Source organism: Melospiza melodia, chromosome 18, assembly GCF_035770615.1.
Source record: "Melospiza melodia melodia isolate bMelMel2 chromosome 18, bMelMel2.pri, whole genome shotgun sequence".
Lineage (NCBI taxonomy): Eukaryota > Metazoa > Chordata > Aves > Passeriformes > Passerellidae > Melospiza > Melospiza melodia.
In genome coordinates, this window is record NC_086211.1 from 2,953,799 (window position 1) to 2,968,415 (window position 14,617).

A 14,617-nucleotide genomic window follows, 5' to 3' on the forward strand; every position below is an offset into this window, starting at 1 on the left:
GTGCTGACAGGTAAAGGCAAAATCCCACTCATTTGGGGTTTCCTTTGGCCAAAACCACTGTGGGTAAATCATTTGTAGATGCGAGCCTGGAGGGAGGGAGGAAATAGTGTCTGACAGCACAGCCCTCACCTGAGCTTTCACCTCACTGAGCAGCCTGAAGTGCTGAAGGTGCTCCCAGGTTATCCATCCTCTGCACCCTGCTCATGCCCCAGCCCAGCTGGTTCTACCCCGCTGTGTCCATCCATGGGCTCTCTCCAGCCTCACAACTCCAGCTGTCTCCAGAAGGCTGCTCAGGACAAAGAGGAATCTCTCTCTGTGTCTCTCATGTCTCTGGCAGTGCTGAGAAATTTGGGGAGATGAGATGAGAAATTCCCCACGTGGTGGGAGCTGAGCACTGGCAGAGTCTCCTGGCTTGGTGTGGTGTCTCCATCACTGAGGGGACTTCAGCTGTGGCTGGGCTGGAGGTGCTGCCCTTGTAGGAAGGGCTGTTGGGCTCTTCCCAGCCCTGCACCCAGCTGCCAAATCCTGGAGGACAAATAGCTTGGGGGCAGAAGTGATTTGTCATTTTGACCCCTTCTTCTGGTTTTTTTTTTGCCTCTGGGGATGGACAATTCTTCCGCACACACCAGAATTTCCCTGGAGCCTCCTCAGTGTCACCAAGGGGACCTGACAGGTCCATGATGGGGAAAACCCCTTCAGACCCCCCAGACCTCCTCTGTGCCTGTGTCCAGGAGGGAATGGCTGTGACATGGCTGCAGTGGCTCCAGCCAGGCCAGGGGTGCTTACATAAGATATTTACAGAGTGCCCAGGAGTGCCTTGGGAGGAAGCCAGCGTGCTGATTAGGTGACGTCTGCCCGGGCGGGTGGATTTGCCCTGGGAGCATCTGCTGCCTGTGCTGGTGGTCCTGCAGGCCCTGCCCTCTGCTCCTTTATGTAAGCAGCCAGTTGGGCTCTGTGGCTGCAGCCAAACCTCTGGGTTGGGAGAGGTGCCTGTCTGACCCACAGTGTGTCCACCCACAGTGTGAGCAGCTCATCACTGCTGCTTTTTCTTCCTCCTTTCCTGAAATAATTCACCCTTTGGATGAGGGGAAGGGGAGCTGAGCATTGGTTGTGGAGTGAGGAAAGCTGAAAGGGCTCCATGGTTTCTCCTGGGTGCTGTGAGCCCGCAGGGGAGCTGCTCTTTGCTGAGCATGACATGGTAAAATGCTAAAGCTGTGCTCATCACAACTGGCCCATGGAGCTGGCACTGGGATTGTGCATGAAGTCTAGGAATTCCCATCTGCTGCCCCAAATCCTCACCCCAAACACTGCAGGCCATGACAGCAGCAGATAAGCTTCTTTCCTCCCGCTTTTTCATGTTTTTCCAGTCAGGATCCCAAGCCATGGAGTCTCTGGCCTGGTCTTGGAGTGGTGGCATGCTGAGGGTGCATGATTTTCCCAAACTGGCTCAATTTTTGCTCTCAGTTGTGGATAAGGAGGCTCCCACCTCTGGCCATGATGAAATGCACTGGCCAAGGTCTCCTCAAGTGTTTGTCCTCTCTGTGTGCAGCAGGGCAGGGTCAGCACCTTCCAACTCCCAAAAAGTGTATCATGACCAGCTGGGAAATCCTCTGGGACTGTGCAAGGAGGTGCAAGTTTTATGGAGGATGTGCTTGTTTGGACCAGCACTGCTCATGGAGGAGCAAGGCTGAGCCATGCTGAGCTGAGCTGTGTGCACAGGGAGAAGAGAAGCAGAGGAAGAGCCAGAGGAGGATGCTGGGGAGTGCCATTCCCTGGGGACCCTGCTGAAACAAGCTCTAATGGGTGAAATTAAACTGAGTAGAATGGGAAAATTTCCTAAGATGTGTTAGAGCCTCCCGAGGGACGCGGTGCTGCCCCAGCAGCACAGTCCCCAGGGCAAACACAGGGGAGCAAAGCTGGCAGTGGGTCTGTGTCCCTGCTGTGGGGCTGAGCCTGGGTGTGCAGGAGCCTGAGCTGTGGCACCAGTGCTGGGATGCGACGGGGATGCTGCCAGGGTCCGTGTTGTGGCTGGGGCTGGGATCCAGCTGGAAGCTGGATGGAGCAGTCCTTCATTAGCAAAATCTGCAGAGTTTCACTGGCTACAAGTGGCATTTCATTTTGTCAACTGGCAGAAATACAAATGTCTTTTTTTCCCCCCCCTGTGCTAGCCATTCTGGGGAGAAATGGCTCACCTGCTCCATAGCTTTTCATGGAGCAGATTATTGCTCCTGGCTGATGGTTCCTCATGCCCAATCCTGTTTTTGCTGCTCTTTCCTGGGTGAGTGGAGACAAAGGTGCTGAGCCAAGAGAGCAAGACCTGCTGGGCATGGTGTGACCAACCTATGGAGAGCTGCTCCACATCCCTGCATGGCAATGGCCAATTCTTGCCCCCATCAGCGGTTTCTGGTCCCCAAGACCTCACTCATAGTGCCAAAAAAGCACTAGAATCAAAAGCCCTCAGCTGCTGTGCTCCTCCTGCTGCAGCTGGGCTCCTTCCCTGCCCTCTCTCCCTCCTGGTCTCACTGAAGCACAGGGATGTGCATTCCTCTATTTCCAGAGAAATCCACGGCAGTGCCTCAGCTCACTGCTCCTCACGCCCTGGGGTCAACCTCCCTGAGCTCTTTTGTGTCCCCTCTGTGCTGACACAGCCCTTGAGATGCTCTGGACGTGGATACCATGGCTGAGCATCCCTCTCTCCATCACCCAACTGCTCCTGGACATCCTTGCTGCTCTCCCAAGCTGAGATCCCCTGGTAACACAAACATCTCTTCTCCCCTGGGCCATCACCCCCTGCTTTCTCCTCTGCTGTGAGGGCTCCAGGGGCGAGAGCAGTGCCCACAGACCCGTGCCATCCCTCCTCCCCTCCGTCTGCCGCATCCCCTGGCCCGCTCTCTTCCCAAATCCCACCAGGACTTGGCCCTCTGCCTCCCTTTGCTGGCCAAGACTGTGGCCTGGCAGGGTGGGCACCCCGTGCCCGTGAGCAGATGGCCCAGGCTGGAAGCTGGGGGTCTGCCTGGGCAGGGGAGATGGAGCCAGCTCGGATGGGGCAGCAGTGCCAGGGCGAGGCGTGGCCGTGGCAAAGCTCATGGATATTTTTGACCTGGATGGATGAGGGTTTGTTTCCTGAGCTGGCACGTGTGGTTCTCACCGCCCAGTGGATAGAGGGACGTGTTTTTGGTCATCAAAAGCCTGCAAATGGCCTTTTTTGGAGCAGAAGTGGGAAGGGAGTGGGGTGCTGGGAGAGAGGAGCTGGTATTCCATAGGGACGTCTTGCAGTGGTGTCGTGGTCTGGTGTGGCTTGAATTCTGAACATTTTTCTGGGCTCTGGGCTAGGTGCTGCATCCATCAGCCTTGGGGCTTTCTCAGCTTGTATTTCCAAGTCCCAGTTATCACACAGGAGCCTTCGATGGGGCTCCAAGCCTATTTCCCCCAGCACCCCACCTTCCTCCTGCTGCAAACCCCATTGGAGCAGATGGGCGAGATGCCCATGGGAGCACACCCCTGCCCTGTGGGATTTGTGAACTACCCTGCACCTTTTGGGGCTCAGCAAACCCAGTTTGCTTGCAATCCAGCTGCTAGGTTTTCAGAAGGGCTGGAGGACAGTGGGCTGTGTCCCCAGGGTGTGCAGGACGGGCTGGTGGCATCAATCCGAGCAGCCACCAGGAGGATGGGTGACTTAGCACGTTTCCCCATCCCCGCCTCCCCCTCGGCCTCCTCCTCCTGTGGGAGCCCTGACATTAATGCAGCGGGAGGGGGGGGATTTATGGACGGCAGCCCTCCAATCGGGCCATCCATCCTGATTAAATTAGCCCTAATGGCTCAGCGCTGACTCGCGAGCTCACGGCCCCGCGCAGCCGCGCTCGCTCGCCAGGGCTCGATTGGAGCACCCCCATTCCAGCCCTTCATCCTCCTCCCCTCACCTGGACAATTCCCAGAAGAGTGGTTTGGGGCAGGGGAGGTTGGATCCTGGCTGGAGCTGTTCCCCGGATAGGAGCCCGGAACATGGGGGTCCCCAGGGCTGCGGTCCTGTGCCGACAGAAGGGGACAATGAGCTTCTCCCCAGCCCTGGTGGGAAAACGTGGGGAACTTTTCCCCAAAAGCAGAGGGAAACTGGGGTTACAGGGATGGAAGTCCCAGGCTATTCATTTGCATTTCCTGTAGCAAACTTGGGAGGGAGGGATAAGCCACCAGCATGTGCAGGTGATGGGAACACCAGCCTGGCCAGTTGTGGCTGCCCAGCTTCACCCAGCCCCACTCTTGGACTGGGGACCCTGAAGCTGCTCCCCTCACCCCAGTGCGTGCCCCTGGCCCATGGCCGGTCTCCCACCCCAGCTCTGCAGCCAATCTTTTAATCTATTTTTGAAGGAGTGTCAGGAACTTTGGTCTGGCACCTCTGGCTGGGCACTGGGGCAGGGAGGTATTTGGGAATCTTTCCATGGTCATGCTGGTGTGGCAGGAGAGCTGGTGTGTGAGGGGCTGCCTGACAGACAGAAAGGAGCAGTGTTTTGGGGTCAGGATGTCCCTGAGTGGTCTTGCACAAGACCACCATGCCCAGTGTGTGAGCTGGTGTCCTCTTTGATCTGCAAATCCCAAATCCCTGCTGTTAACTGAGTATCCATCAGGGCTGGGGCAAGGCCCTGCAGTGCTTTTCATCCTGGGATTTTGGTGTTGGTTAAAATTCAGTGTTTCTGAGGTTTGTGGAATAGAGTGAGATGGGACAAGCCAAGGTGGAGAGGGGAGTGGAGGCAGCACTGGAAGCATTGCCCTGAGGTGCTCTGGGGTATTTGGGAGCAGTGAAGGAATAATCTCCATCTCAGGAGAGGATGGGAGTTGAGCACCAGGAGAGTCGCTGCTCCAGGATGCTGTCAAAGGAGAGAGGGAGGAATTGCTGGTCCCAAACTTGTGGTGGGAACCACGGAAAAGTGAGGGAGAGGCTGCCAAAGAGCAGGGGAGGAGGCAGCCTCTTCATGTGCCGTGTTCTGTGGGGTTTCATGTTTTCTCTGTGACCTGCCAGCTCGTGACAGCCACGCTGAGCAGCGCCGAGCATCGCTGGCAAGGCTGGAGGTCTCCTGGCTGTGATTTCTTTCTTTCTTTTTTTTTTTTTTTTGTGAACAAAGCCTATGAATCCCCAAAAAAGGAGCAGGCAGCAGCCCTGGGATCTCGCGGGTGACCGAGTGTGGAGGAAGTGTAGCAAAAATTACAGACGGTGGCTGGTTTGCATCTCCCTCTGGCTGGGAGCCAGCCGGGGTTGTGAGCCCACTGCAGCATCCCTGAGCCTCTGCTCCCCTCCACAGGGGAAGGTTTCACTTTGACCCCCTCCAAAAAGGCCTCGCTGTTATAAGGATAGCGTGACCTGGAGGCACCCAAAGCCTCCCAAACGGTTTAAAATTATGCTCACCCCCAACGAAACAAACTTGGACTCCACTCAACCTTTCGAAAAGAAAATAAAATTAATCCCCGCCTGCAATAAGTGGCTCCAATTCTCAGCCCCCTCTCTCCCCCCATCTCCCCTCCCCACACACACACACAACCCCCTGCCCCTAAACCAGCCCAAAGTGAAGCCTTCAGGGACGCTGTCCCACCCTCGATTTTCCATGGAAGGTGCCCAGCGAGGATGATGATGGGCTGCAGGGCTGCTGCCCCCCGAGCAGCGCGGGGGAGCTGAGATGCATCCATCGGGAAGGGGCTGTGGGAGCTGAGATGCATCCATCGGGAAGGGGCTGTTGCTTCCCGGCTCTGTGCCTGCCGGGCTAGGAAAAGCCAGCGGAAGCCATCAAGGTGGAGGAGAGGAAGAAGAAGAAGAAGAGGAAGAAGAAGCAGCAGCAGAAGGGCCGAAGGGCTGGGGCGAAGCAGCCATTAGCAAAGTGCTGATGCAGAGGTTCCCTCGTGTCTACGGGCAGAGTTGGAGGAGTTGCTGTTCGCGGACAAAGGCAGCAGGAGGGAGTGGAGCTTTGTAGAAGCCGGAGCCTGTCTCACTGGGTGTCTGTGTTTCATTCCCTGTCAAAAAGCCTGGGAGCTGGTGGGGGGAAAAAAGCAGGGAAGCAAGCGGCGAGCTGCAGCGCTCGCTCAGGATCAGATAGCAGGGAAACCAATAGCGGCGAGAAAAAAAAAAAAAAAAAAAAAAAAGAGAAAACCAACCCACATCAACCAACCAACCCACCCACCCTCCACGCTGAGGCTGGAACAGGCAGGTCCCTGCCAACTCCACAGCACGCAGCAAGCAGGGAAGAAGGGAAGAAGTCCACCCTCCCCGGGCAGGAGCGGAGTTGAGCCCGAAGGATATTTGATGACACTTTGGCTACGATGGGTCCCCCAGCATCTTCCAGAGCCCATTTGAGGGTGAAGGCTCCGAAAGCACAGAGGGAGTTTGAAGCTAAATTCACCTGAGTCTGGATCTCTTGGTCGCTGGGATTTATCTGTTTTTCTTTTTTTCTCCACGGGGAAACCGAACCAAGAAAAAAAGCGAGTTTGTTTTTTTTTTTTTTTTTAATTTTTTTTTTATCTCCCTCCTTTTTTTTTTATTTTTTTTTAAATTTTTTTTTCTTTTGGAAGAAGATATTTTTTTCCCCCTGTGGTTGGAATGGAGGGGTTGGGTCTGTGCCTAAGAAGCAGCAGCCGAACGTCGGTCCTGGGAGAAAGCCGAGTGGATGTGGGGTGCCCTGCCAGCTAACTGTCCAGGAGCTGCAGCCCCACGGCCCGAGGGGCTGGATGCAGTGAGAGGTAAGTGCCGGCTCCGGTGCCTGCCCACCACGGCTCCTCCAGCTCCGTCTCAATCCCAAGTCAGAGGCAAAAACAGCAGTCTCATAGTGAGTCAATCACTTCCACCTATTGCAGCCCTAATGGAGAAATAAGACAGGGAAGTTTCGCAGCGCCGGCTCCACGGGGAAAGTTCCCCCTCACCCCTGTGCCCCAAATGCCAGTTTTTTTGGGGGGGGGGGATGCTTTGCCAAGCGGCGTCACCGTGCCAGTGCCATGGGCCCCCTCCCTGCCCAGCCAGCACTGAGGGTATTGCTGCTGCTTTTTGGGTTCCTCTCTGTGCTCCTGATCCCCTCTGCTCGCTTCCCCCGGCCAGCTCGCTTCCTCACCCAAAACTTTTGCACAGCGGCTGTTTTGGGCGATGCCCACGCGGGGTTGTGCCCCTCGGTGCCCACACAGGGATGTTCACACGTCGGTGTGACACACACACACACAGCTCCTGACCCTCCTATCCCCAGCTCCCCGGGCCCTGCCGGCGGGGACACGCTTGGGGTGAGCCCGGGAGCTGCGGGGCTGGGGGGGCTTGGGAGGCAAACTGCAAAGCACAGGGAAAAACCCGAGCGAGCCGAGCCCGGCAGAGCAGCAGCAGCAGCAGCAGCAGCAGCAGCAGCAGCAGCAGCATAATTGCATCACTGTAATAGTATCGGCGCTGAGCACGAGCCAGGCGAGTAAAATTGTCCAGAAAATGAGCTGTACTAAAGTGCCTCCAGTTAGCAGCACCTGCACGCCTTCACTGGGTGCTCGAGGCCGTTCGTATTTTTAGAAGTCTCTCTTAATTATAGAGCAAAGAGTGTGAGAGGGAAAATGGTGTGTATTTAGCAGCATTCCCGGACAGTTTTGCAGTGAATATGAGCACAAAATCACCAAATAGGGTTTATTTTCTTCCCCCCGTTTTGCACTTGTGATTTTGAACCACCTGTTTTGCTGTGGTGTCAGCAATCGAGGGCTGGGTTCTCTTCTTTCCTGTTCTTAGAAAGCGTGGCGTGACTTTGCCCGTGAAAAAGATGGGAAGCGGTCCTGCTGCCTTCCCTCTGCACCCCAAATCAACCCCAATTTCTGACATCTTCCCATTCCCATCCCAGGGGTGACACTGCTGGGGACAGGGCGCTCACATGTCGGCGCCAGGTCCTCTGCAAGCAGCAGAGAGCTGGGGATGTTTTACAGGTCACTGTGGAAAAAAATCCACAACAAGCCCTGCAACAACTCGTTTTGCTTCTACAAACCTTCTTCCCCTCATCCCCTTCTCTGCAAAACTTTCCAGGGCCTTTTGTTTGGAACAGCAGGTGAAATTCCCTTTGTGTGAGCACAAAGCAATGAAGCCACCAGAAAATAATGAAAACAAGACTTAAAAAAAAAAAAATTAAAAAAAAAAGAAAATCCTTGCCTGCTCTTTTCAGGCCTGGAAGAACAGCGAGCGCTCCCGTCCATGCCAGATAAGCTTAATAAAGCTCTGGCTTTGCTGGGGAAGGCGCCGTAAAGGCCACTTTACTTCTTGCCTCTGATCCAAAACACACTTTGAAATCCTGTGTTGCCTCTGCTGCTCTTTACCCAAAAGAGTTGCTTTGCCTGTGAAGTCAAAGCAGTTTTTTTCCTTAGCGCTGGAATGACCCAGGGATGGTTATGGCAATTCCCATGGGACCAGCTGGGGTTGGGATTTTGGTGTCGCCCTGACTCTGGTGCCGTGGTGCTCTGTAGTTTTTGGTGGTGTCACAGTGGGGTTTTCCCCTGTCCCTGCTGGCTGGGGCAGCTCCACCAGCAGCGCAGCAGAAATGTTCCTGCTGCGGATAAACTTCGGGGGAGCAGCACCGTGAGCTGAAACCTGGCATTTCCACCCAATTCCTGCCAGCTTTAGGGGCTCTTGGGGTGGGAATGTGCTTGAGAGACACAGGAGCCTCACCCAAGCCCTGTGCAGGGGGAACAGGGCTGGGTTGGCAGTTTTGGGGGTGCTGTCTGCAGCAGGAGTGGGACAGTCCTGTCCTGCTCTCCTGTCACCGCTCGGGTGTGTGGCACTTGGAGGGGACACCTTATGTAAGCAGCGATGGCAGCGCTGTGCCCTGGCTGTGCCACCCTGCTCTGCCACTGCCAGGCCCCGTCCTGAGGGTCCCCTCTGGGTGCAGGAGCTGCTGGATCACTGTGCAAGGAGCACAATCCCCCTGCCAGGACAAACAGCCCCAAGCCCAGGGTTTGCCTGTGGGTTTTGCAGAGTTCATGCTTGCACCCTTCCTGGTGCTGGCTCTGCTGTCCCCTGCCCTGGGGAGGTGGCACCAGGCTCAAGCCCCTTTCTGGGCTCTTTTGCACCCCTTGGCTGAAGTCCAGCCCCATTTGTGTTTGGCAGTGCAGGGCAAGGGCTGGCTCACATGGATGAGGAGGGAGAAATTGTCCCCTGAGTGTGGGGACACTGATTGGCAAAGGACCTGTGTCCCTGTCCCAGATCATGAGCCTGTCCTTCCATCCCCCTGAGTGCCCAGTGCATACCCAGCCACCTGCCCTGGCCCTGGTGTGCCTGAAATGGAGGAAAAAAAGAGGAAAAATGAGCATTAGGGTCTTGGGAAGCCCCTGTGCCCCAGGGAGCAGAGCCCGGCGGGTGTCTCATCACTCCAGCTCCACTCTGGCTTCTGAGTTGGGGTGCAGGGGAGAAAGGTGGGAGTGTGGTGGCAGGGAGGCTCCCAGAGCTGCTCTGCACGGATCTGGGTGACTGTGGGCTTGTCACCTCACAGGGATGTGCCCCTCTTTCACCATTCCTGGCTCGTTCCTGGCTTGTTCCCTGGTCCCAGCTGGGTCCTGCAGTCCCAGCTTGATCCCAGTTCCCAGCTCACTCCCTGTTCCCAGCTTGCAGTGAGGCAGGGCTGCCGGTGGGCGATGGATTCCTTGCAAAGCTCTCTCAGATTCCCCCGTTGGACTTTTGAAGCATCTGGTATCACTATCTCAGCGTCATTATGAATTAATTAACATTAATTTCCTGCTCTGGTATCTCCCATTGCTGGGACCTTTAGCCTGGGCTTTTTTCTCCTCCTCCCTGACATCCTCAAACAGAAATGGCCAGATCCAGACTGTGCTTGACAGAAAACCAGAAAGAAATCACTTAATTGTGGTGCTGTGGGGGATTTGGGCTCCCAATCCTGCACCAAGGCAGGGGATGCTGCCGGGATCCCGATGCTCTGGTAGCCAGGATAAGGCTGATCCTGAGGGTGCTGCCAGCCCTGTTTGCCCCCTGGCAGTGCCCCCAGCATGGGGATGGGTGTTTGGGGATGGGTGATGCCAGCTGTGCCACCCCTCACCTCCGTGTCCCCGCAGGGATGCAGGGCAGGTGGGGCCAGGGCTGTCCTGCAGGGGAAGGATTTTCCCTCCAGCTCTGGGAAATCCTGCTCGTGGCTCCCCAGCCTGTGCTGGAGGCACCAGGGGTGTTCCTGCTCCCTGGGATGCTGCTCCAGGGACGCTGATCCCAAGGAGGGTGATGGCAGGGATGCTGTCACAGGGATGCTGTCACAGGGATGCTGGCCTCAGGAAGGCTGTCCTTAGGGATGCTGACCCTCCGGATTTGTGAGGATGGGGATGCAGATGCAGCAGGCTGGCATCAGGGCTGGATCCTTTGCATCCTGCTCCGTGAGTCACCCCGAGGGAGGCACAGCCCGGCAGTCACAGCCTGACCCTGGCTCCTTCCCTGAGCCTTCACCTGCCCGGGTGAGCCCTGGACAGCCCAGAGGGACTCAGTAGGATGTGAACGCAGCACCCGCTGCCTCCCAGCCCCATCCCCACCTCCCATGCCCCATTCCCTGCCCCACAGCCGCCCAACCCTCCTGTCCCCCCAGTGCCACCCCAGTGCCACCCCCGTGTGCCCCACAGCAGCGCCACAGCATCCCTAGAGCCACCCCAGCCTCTCCTTGCAGCGTGGGCTGGGCTGGGGGGGTTCCCCCCAAACTCCCAAGCCCCGGGGTGGGGGTGGCAGCCCCGGGGGGGGCCGGGGGACAACCCTGGTGTCCTACATCCCCCGAGCTGGCTGGGGCTTACGTAACGGCCGTGCTGCAGTGTGTGCTCTGCTCAGCGCCAGTGCCACCGGCGGAGCTGCAGCGCGAGCCCGGCTCCCGGGAAATTCGCTTGTTGGGGACAGGGGGAGGCAGGGGGACACCTGCAGGGCAGCTGCGCTCCGGGGAGGGGCAGCGTCAGGAGGGGGTGGTTGGCAGGGCTGGCTGGCTGTGGGGTTGAGGTGTCTGCTCACAGCCCCTTCTGGCAGTGACCTTGGGGGTCAGAGGGGCCCTGGGTGGCAGCAGGAGGAGGGGTTGGGGATGGGGACGGCAGAGAGGGCACTGTCCTGGTCCTAAGTCAGAGGTGAGGTTGGAGTCCCTGCTGCACCCTCCTGCCACCCACAGTGCTGCCTGTCCCCTCTCGGAGAGCACTGTGCAGGCGGGGAAACTGAGGCAGAGGCTGTGCCATGCTGTGGGGAGCGGGTACCAGGGACCCTCTGGATGGGGAGGGGATGGGGAATTAGCAGCTCCTCAGAGAACCCTGGGTTGGAGGTGCCCCAGCTGAGCCCAAGCTCTGCCCCCAGAGCTGGTGTCCCCACTCAGGGCTGGCACTCGGGGCAGGCTGGCAGGGAGGGGCAGCTCTGGGTGTGTGTGACATGCCATGGGCCATGGGGGGACATCCTGGCCCTTCGTGTCCTCTGCTTGAGTTCCCAGGAAGCCACAGGGTGCCAGAACAGGGAGATGTGGGGAGAGACCTCCCTGCCAGGCTGTGCCAAGGCCGTGGTGTGGCAGGGACCAGTGTGCCACCAGTGTGTCACCAGTGTGTCACCGTGCCTGACCACTGCCAAGGGCCGTGCACCTGGGATCTGACCCAGCCCTGGGGGCTGTGGGTGGGCTCAGGGTGCTGACCTGAGCCCAGGGGCTCAGGTGGCACCTGCTGCAGGTCCTCCTGCAGCTGAAATGTCACCACAGTCCCTCTCTGGCCCAGCTCTGCTCCAGCACAGCTCGCTGCAAGCAGGAGCAGGGTTTGCGTCCCACTGCTCACTCGGTGCTGTGGGGACCTGGTGGGTCCCTGTCCCTTCCTGCTCGTGCAGGGCCATGCAGTGCCCCCAGCAGCTGGGCTGTGCCTCCGTGGTGCCTCACAGCAATGCCACCACCTGTGGGTGCCACCAGGCAGCATGGATGTCACTGCAGGGCTGTGGGAAATCCCGGTGTGATCCCAGTGTGAAATACGCGGTGTCATCCATCAGTGACAGCCAGGGTGGCCCCAGGGACCGAGGCAGTGAGACCACCCTTCTCCATCCCCCTTTGCCCCTCGTTCCCAGGCTCAGCTGGGGTTTCTGCCAGGGCCGGGTGGGATGGAGCTCCAGCACCCCCAGAATCCTGCTGAGTGCCCTGTGCCCTCCTGGAGGGCACACGCTGTGCTGGGCACAGGGACCCCACACCCCGAGGCCAGGGGGAACCAAGGACACCAGTGAGCTCATCCCTCCTGCCCGGGCTGGGAAAATCATTGCATTGTGCTCCCTGCAAGAGGCTCAAAGGCCTTTGGTTCCCTTTTAGGACGTGGCTGGAAAGGAGCCACCAAAACGAACGCCAGGAGAAATAAGGCTTCAGTAGTAACTGCTTTCTTCTTGGGGTCTGAATGTGGGTCGTTCACCTCACTTGGGGAACCCCCAGTGCTTGGGCTGTAGGGATGAAACTCACCCCAACACATTTCTGCCAAATTCCAACCTGTTGGATGATTTAAATTTGGGAGAAGTCTCTGGATTGTGCTGCTTTGTCCCTGCAGCACTCAGGGGAGCCCTGGCACAACCCCTGGAGGGTTGGGGCACCTGGCACGGTGGGATCCTGCCCCCCAGCCAGGCTGGGCTCCCAGCTGGGCTCAGAACACCCTCCACAGCAGTCACACCCATGGGCCAGCTAATCTGCATCTGACAGCGAGTCATCCTTCCCACCGTGCCGAGGGCTGTGCTGACAGTGTGCCTGAAGGGGCTGATGAATTAAGTGCATCTTATAAATACACCAGATATTAAAATCCCCGTGTAATTACAGTGCAATGGATTGTGTGTGGTGCTGAAGGGGAAGCAATTCAGCAGAGCAAAGGAATTACAGTGATAGAGGAGAGGCAGTGAGGCATCACTGCTCTGCTGGGGTACAGCAGGGGCTGCTTTGGGGCTGCAATGAGAGGCCCCAGAGCTCTGCTGGCATCCAGGGCTTGTCTGGGACTCTGCAGGGATTGGGGACATCGAGCTGGACCTGCAGAGTTTCGTGGCGGGGAGTGAGAGAGGGCTGAGCTCTGCTTCATCCCCTGCTCTGCCAGGGAGGAAGGCACCTGCTCCCAGTCTGCCTCTGGCCACACAGATCCACAAGCTCTGGCCATTGCTCACTCCAGCATCCCACTGCTCCCAGCGCTCCCATGTGTGACCAGCACTCAGTGCTTGAGCAGATCTAAGACAAGAGAACCTGATTTCCCCTTTCCTTTCCTTTCCTTTCCTTTCCTTTCCTTTCCTTTCCTTTCCTTTCCTTTCCTTTCCTTTCCTTTCCTTTCCTTTCCTTTCCTTTCCTTTCCTTTCCTTTCCTTTCCTTTCCTTTCCTTCTTTCCTTTCCTTTCCTTTCCTTTCCTTTCCTTTCCTTTCCTTTCCTTTCCTTTCCTTTCCTTTCCTTTCCTTTCCTTTCCTTTCCTTTCCTTTCCTTTCCTTTCCTTTCCTTTCCTTTCCTTTCCTTTCCTTTCCTTTCCTCTTTGCTATCTTCATTCCTTTCCTTTCTTTTTTCTGTCACCCCCTCTCTTTTCCCCTTCTGTTTTATGTTTGGATTTTTTTGTTTGTTTTGGTTTTTTTTTTTTTTTTTTTTTTTTGGCTTTTTTTCCCCCTGCTTTTCCTTTTCTCTCTCCTTTTCCCCTTTCATGCTCCAGGAGCTGCAGGTGTGTGATCTCCAGGCAGAGGCTGCTCCAGGGGGTCAAACACCCCATCCCATCACTCACATCCCCACGTTCCAGCACAGGGGGGATTTTTTGGTGCTTTCAGCCCCCCTGGCCCGGGGAGGGGGTGCCACCTGCCAGGACCTTGTGGTCACAGTGTCCCCAGCCCGGTTTGGCTGCGGGGCTGCCGGAGCAAAGGCTTCGCCTTAATGAGCCGGTGCTGCTCGGCTCGTTAATGATGCGGAGCGGCGCCATCGGCAGACAATTAGGGAGTGCTGTCCCGGGCTCTAATGAGGGCACAGAGCGAGCCTGGGGGTGCTGTGGGAGGCTGTAGGAAGCTGTGGGGTGCTGTGGGGTGTGATGGGATGCTGTAGGATGCTGTGAGATGCTGTGGGGTGCACTGGGGTGGTCTGGGACGCTGTGGGATGTTGTAGGGTGCTGTAGGAAGCTGTAGTATGCTGTGGGGTGCATTGGGATGCTGTGGGGTGCTATAGAATGCTGTAGGAAGCTGTGAGATGCTGTAGGATGCTGTGGAACGCTGTGGGATGCTGTAGGAAGCTGTGGGATGCTGTGGGGTGCTGTAGGAAGCTGTGGGATGCTGTGGGGTGCATTGGGATGCTGTGGGGTGCTGGAGGATGCTGTGGAACGCTGTGGGATGCTGTAGGAAGCTGTGGGATGATGTAGGAAGCTGTAGGATGCTGTGGAACGCTGTGGGATGCCGTGGGGTGCATTGGGGTGCCATGGGGTGCCACATGTGTGGGCACAGAGCTGGGCTGTGCCAAGGCACCCACCTGGCAGCACCAATGACCCACCCCACCACCACCCACAGCGCTGCCTCCTCCTCATCCTCTTCTTCCTCCTCCTCTCCCCCCTCCCCAGAAGCGCCAAGAGTCACACAGGACATTGTCCCTGTCGTGTCCCCATCCCACACTTGGTGAGGACACGGGGCCCTGTGATGCCTGCCTTCACTGGTGCAATGGTG

At 57.3% G+C, this 14,617-nt stretch overlaps 1 protein-coding gene across 1 annotated transcript in view; it reads left to right on the forward strand.

Moving 5' to 3' along the window:
• Nucleotides 1-6,155: 6,155 nt before the first annotated feature.
• Nucleotides 6,156-14,617, forward strand: part of LOC134426579 (ATP-sensitive inward rectifier potassium channel 12) — a 31,102-nt gene continuing 22,640 nt past the window's right edge. The window contains exon 1 of the mRNA XM_063171695.1: nt 6,156-6,720. The gene's annotated coding sequence lies outside the window, so the exon portion shown is untranslated. The remainder of the gene's footprint in view (nt 6,721-14,617) is intronic.